The sequence below is a fragment of the Mustela putorius genome, unplaced genomic scaffold (assembly GCF_011764305.1).
Source record: "Mustela putorius furo isolate JIRA1106 unplaced genomic scaffold, ASM1176430v1.1 tig00000145_pilon_pilon_pilon, whole genome shotgun sequence".
Taxonomy (NCBI): domain Eukaryota; kingdom Metazoa; phylum Chordata; class Mammalia; order Carnivora; family Mustelidae; genus Mustela; species Mustela putorius.
The window spans coordinates 30,064,047-30,070,046 of record NW_025421294.1 but is presented as its reverse complement, the minus strand read 5'-3'; positions in this window follow the sequence as shown (position 1 = coordinate 30,070,046).

Below are 6,000 nucleotides of genomic sequence, written 5' to 3'. Positions count from 1 at the left end.
AATAAGACCAACTGACACCCTGTGCCTGATAATACAATGCATTATGAAGGCCACAGTATTACTTAGGTATAATTCCTTCCAAAATTATATAAACTGTATCTAAACATAAAAAGGCTATCAGATAACAAAAATTGGAGAACATTATAAAATAAAACCAGAAACTTATCCTGTACACTTAAAAAATTAATATTATAAAAGACGGAGAAAGATAGAGTCAGTGTTCTAAATTTTAGGAGACTAAAGAAATGAAAAGCCACATGCTCTTTGTGACCCTGGACTGGATCTTAGATAAAGAATTTTTAGGGAGAGAGTTTGGTAATAATGGGGAGATTTTGAATATGGGAAGTATATTATATAATAGCATTGTATAAATCCTATTGAATTTTCTCAGTTTGATCATTTCACCTTGGTTTGTTAAGAGAATATCCATGTTAGAGTAACAAGCCAAAGTATATAATTGTGAGAAGTCTTGATGTCTCCAACTTATTCCCAAGTGGCTTGGAAAAAAAAAAAAAGGCAAGAATGGAAAGACATAGACAGATCAAGGATTTTATTACATTCTTCGGGTTTATTTATGTTGGAATTTGATAAAAAAAAAAAGCTTAAATAATATTTTAAAGTACTGTGAGCAGAATGAGGAACCCACATTTGCCACATCTACTTATTATTTTTTTCTTAAGGCCTTAGCCAGTACAATAAGGCGGTTTAGAATTTCAAAGTATTAGAATTCAAAAGAAGAATGTAAAATTCTCATCATTTGCAAATGATATAATTATCTATGTAGAAAATAAAAAATAATAAATTCAAAATTGATTAACATGGGGCGCCTGGGTTGCTCAGTGGGTTAAAGCCTCTGCCTTCAGCTCAAGTCATGATCCCAGGGTCCTGGGATCGAGCCCCGCATCGGGCTCTCTGCTCGGCGGGGAGCCTGCTTTCTCCTCTCTCTCTCTGCCTGCCTCTCCGCCTACTTGTGATCTCTGCCTGTCAAATAAATAAATAAAATCTTTTTAAATAAATTGATTAACAATATAAATGTGAGACCTGAAACCATAAAATTCCTAGAAAAAAACATAAATAGTAACTAATTTGACATCAGCTATAGCTTTTTTCTAGATGTGCCTCTTGAGGCATTGGGAACAAAAGCAAAAATAAACTTTTGGGGCTACATCAAAATTAAAACCATCTACACAGTGAAGGAATCAATCAACAAAGCTAAAAGGCAACCTCTGGAGTAGGAGAAGATATTTGCAAATAGCATACCTGCTAAAGGGTTAGTTTCCAATGTATGTAAAGAACTTTAAAAACTTAATGCCCCAAAAAATGAATAATCCAATTAAAAGGTGGTTACAAGACATGGACAGTTACTTCTCCAAAGAAGATATCCATATGGCCAACAAACACATGAAAAGATGTTCATCAGCACTGTCCTCAGGGAAATACAAATCAGAACTGCAATGAGCTGTCTCCTCACACCTGTCAGTATGGCTAAAATCAATAATACAAGAAACAACAGGTGTTGGTGAGGATGTAGAGAGAACAGTACCCTTGCGCACTATTGGTGGGAATGCAAATTGTTATAGCCACCATGGAAAACTGTATGGAAGTTCTTCACAAAGTTAAAAGTAGAAATACCCTATGACCCAACTATTGTACTACTAGATATTTACCCAGAGAATGCAAAAATACACTAATTCAACACTAATGCAAATGGATACATGCATCCCTGTGTTTATAGCAGCATTATTTACAGTAGCCAAGATATGGAAGCAGCCCATATAGATAAATTAATGGATAAAGAAGATGTGGTGTATATATACAATGGAATATTACTCAGCCATAAACAAGAAAAATCTTGCTATTTGCAACAACAAGAATGGAGCTAGACAGTATAATGCTAGGTGAAATAAGTCAGTCAGAGAATGACAAATACCATATGATTTCACATAAGTGGAATTTAAGAAACAAAGCAAGCAAAGGAAATAAAAGACAAATCAAGAAGCAGAATTCTTAACTATAAGAACCACCCTTCTGGTGGTAATCAGAAGGGTATTGGTTAGGGGGATGGATGAAATAGGTGATGGGGATTAAGGAGTGCACTTGTGATGAGCATTGGATGATGTATGGAACTGTTGGATCAGTATATTGTACACCTGAACTAATATGATTGTATATTAACCAACTGGAATTATAAACTTAAAAAGCAAAAAACAAAAATAATATATAGAAGAGTAATATATTTTAGCAATTTGAATATTACATCTCTATAAATCAGCAACTCAAAAGTAAAAGTTTTAAAAGCATCATTTATAATGGCCACAGAAAGTCACAGCATACCCAAAATTAAATTTAACAACTGTGCCTAAGATTTATGTGCATAAAATTATGAAATTTTTCAGAAATAAATTTTAAAAATAGTAAATAAGATATATCTTGTTCATGGGTGGAAGACTTCTGAAGATACCAGTTTTTTCTAATTTGATCTAAAGCATCACAGTACTTGTAAAAGTACTTGTGAGCTTTTCTTTTTCTTGGACTTTGGGAAGACATTTCTAATTATTATAGGGAAGATTTAAAAATTTAGTAATAGACATTTCTGATGGAGGAATAAGAGTAGGAGGTACAAAAAGAACAAGAAAATGAGACAAGAGGAGAAAGAACTTGTTCTACTCCATATCAGGACTTAGGCAGGTACAGTAAGTTTGACATTTGACAATGTTGGCTTGACTAATATGTGGGAAATGGGGGAAGTAATCAATAAAATATGCTTGGGAAAAGGGATTTCTACTTAGAAAAAGAGGATATTAGATCTGAACCTCACATCATGTACAAAATCAAATCCAGATGGAGCATGAAACTAAAAATAGAAAATAAAAGTTAAACTTTTGTTAGAATATACCATTGAAGATTTTTTTCTGACTTTGAGGTAGGAAATAATAATTTAATTTTTTATTTTTTATAAACATATATTTTTATCCCCTGGGGTACAGGTCTGTGAATCACCAGGCTTACACACTTCACAGCACTCACCAAATCACATACCCTCCCCAATGTCCATAATCCCACCCCCTTCTCCCAAACCCCCTCCCCCCGGCAACCTCAGTTTGTTTTGTGAGATCAAGAGTCACTTATGGTTTGTCTCCCTCCCAATCCCATCTTGTTTCATTTATTCTTCTTCTACCCACTTAAGCCTCCATGTTGCATCACCACTTCCTCATATCAGGGAGATCATATGATAGTTGTCTTTCTCTGCTTGACTTATTTCGCTAAGCATGATACGCTCTAGTTCCATCCATGTTGTTGCAAATGGCAAGATTTCATTTCTTTTGATGGCTGCATAGTATTCCATTGTGTATATATACCACATCTTCTTGATCCATTCATCTGTTGATGGACATCTAGGTTCTTTCCATAGTTTGGCTACTGTGGACATTGCTGCTATAAACATTCGGGTGCATGTGTCCCTTTGGACCACTACATTTGTATCTTTAGGGTAAATACCCAATAGTGCAATTGCTGGGTCATAGGGCAGTTCTATTTTCAACATTTTGAGGAACCTCCATGCTGTTTTCCAGAGTGGCTGCACCAGCTTGCATTCCCACCAACAGTGGAGGAGGGTTCCCCTTTCTCCGCATCCTCGCCAGCATCTGTCATTTCCTGACTTGTTGATTTTAGCCATTCTGACTGGTGTGAGGTGATATCTCATTGTGGTTTTGATTTGTATTTCCCTGATGCCGAGTGATATGGAGCACTTTTTCATGTGTCTGTTCGCCATCTGGATGTCTTCTTTGCAGAAATGTCTGTTCATGTCTTCTGCCCATTTCTTGATTGGATTATTTGTTCTTTGGGTGTTGAGTTTGCTAAGTTCTTTATAGATTCTGGACACTAGTCCTTTATCTGATATGTCGTTTGCAAATATCTTCTCCCATTCTGTCAGTTGTCTTTTGATTTTGTTAACTGTTTCCTTTGCTGTGCAAAAGCTTTTGATCTTGATGAAATCCCAGTAGTTCATTTTTCCCTTGCTTCCCTTGCCTTTTGCGTTGTTCCTAGGAAGATGTTGCTGCGGCAGAGGTCGAAGAGGTTGCTGCCCATGTTCTCCTCAAGGATTTTGATGGATTCCTTTCGTACATTGAGGTCCTTCATCCATTTTGAGTCTATTTTTGTGTGTGGTGTAAGGAAATGGTCCAATTTCATTTTTCTGCATGTGGCTGTCCAATTTTCCCAGCACCATTTATTGAAAAGGCTGTCTTTTTTCCATTGGACATTCTTTCCTGCTTTGTCGAAGATTAGTTGACCATAGATTTGAGGGTCTATTTCTGGGCTCTCTATTCTGTTCCATTGATCTATGGGTCTGTTTTTGTGCCAGTACCATGCTGTCTTGATGATGACAGCTTTGTAATAGAGCTTGAAGTCCGGAATTGTGATGCCACCAACGTTGGCTTTCTTTTTCAATATCCCTTTGGCTATTCGAGGTCTTTTCTGGTTCCATATAAATTTTAGAATTATTTGTTCCATTTCTTTGAAAAAGATGGATGGTACTTTGATAGGAATTGCATTAAATGTGTAGATTGCTTCTGGTAGCATAGACATTTTCACAATATTTATTCTTCCAATCCAGGAGCATGGAACATTTTTCCATTTCTTTGTGTCTTCCTCAATTTCTTTCATGAGTACTTTATAGTTTTCTGAGTATAGATTCTGTGTCTCTTTGGTTAGGTTTATTCCTAGGTATCTTATGGTTTTGGATGCAATTGTAAATGGGATTGACTCCTTAATATCTCTTTCTTCTGTCTTGCTGTTGGTGTAGAGAAATGCAACTGATTTCTGTGCATTGATTTTATATCCTGACACTTTACTGAATTCCTGTATAAGTTCTAGCAGTTTTGGAGTGGAGTCTTTTGGGTTTTCCACATATAGTATCATATCATCTGCAAAGAGTGATAATTTGACTTCTTCTTTGCCGATTTGGATGCCTTTAATTTCCTTTTGTTGTCTGATTGCTGAGGCTAGGACCTCTAGTACTATGTTGAATAGCAGTGGTGATAATGGACATCCCTGCCGTGTTCCTGACCTTAGCGGAAAAGCTTTCAGTTTTTCTCCATTGAGAATGATATTTGCGGTGGGTTTTTCATAGATAGCTTTGATGATATTGAGGTATGTGCCCTCTATCCCTACACTTTGAAGAGTTTTGATCAGGAAGGGATGCTGTACTTTGTCAAATGCTTTTTCAGCATCTATTGAGAGTATCATATGGTTCTTGTTCTTTCTTTTATTGATGTGTTGTATCACATTGACTGATTTGCGGATGTTGAACCAACCTTGCAGCCCTGGAATAAATCCCACTTGGTCGTGGTGAATAATCTTTTTAATGTACTGTTGAATCCTATTGGCTAGTATTTTGTTGAGTATTTTCGCATCTGTGTTCATCAAAGATATCGGTCTATAGCTCTCTTTTTTGGTGGGATCCTTGTCTGGTTTTGGGATCAAGGTGATGCTGGCCTCATCAAATGAGTTTGGAAGTTTTCCTTCCATTTCTATTTTTTGGAACAGTTTCAGGAGAATAGGAATTAGTTCTTCTTTAAATGTTTGGTAGAATTCCCCCGGGAAGCCGTCTGGCCCTGGGCTTTTGTTTGTTTGGAGATTTTTAATGACTGTTTCAATCTCCTTACTGGTTATGGGTCTGTTCAGGCTTTCTATTTCTTCCTGGTTCAGTTGTGGTAGTTTATATGTTTCTAGGAATGCATCCATTTCTTCCAGATTGTCAAATTTATTGGCGTAGAGTTGCTCATAGTATGTTCTTATAATAGTTTGTATTTCTTTGGTGTTAGTTGTGATCTCTCCTCTTTCATTCATGATTTTATTTATTTGGGTCCTTTCTCTTTTCTTTTTGATAAGTCGGGCCAGGGGTTTATCAATTTTATTAATTCTTTCAAAGAACCAGCTCCTAGTTTCGTTGATTTGTTCTATTGTTTTTTTGGTTTCTATTTCATTGATTTCTGCTCT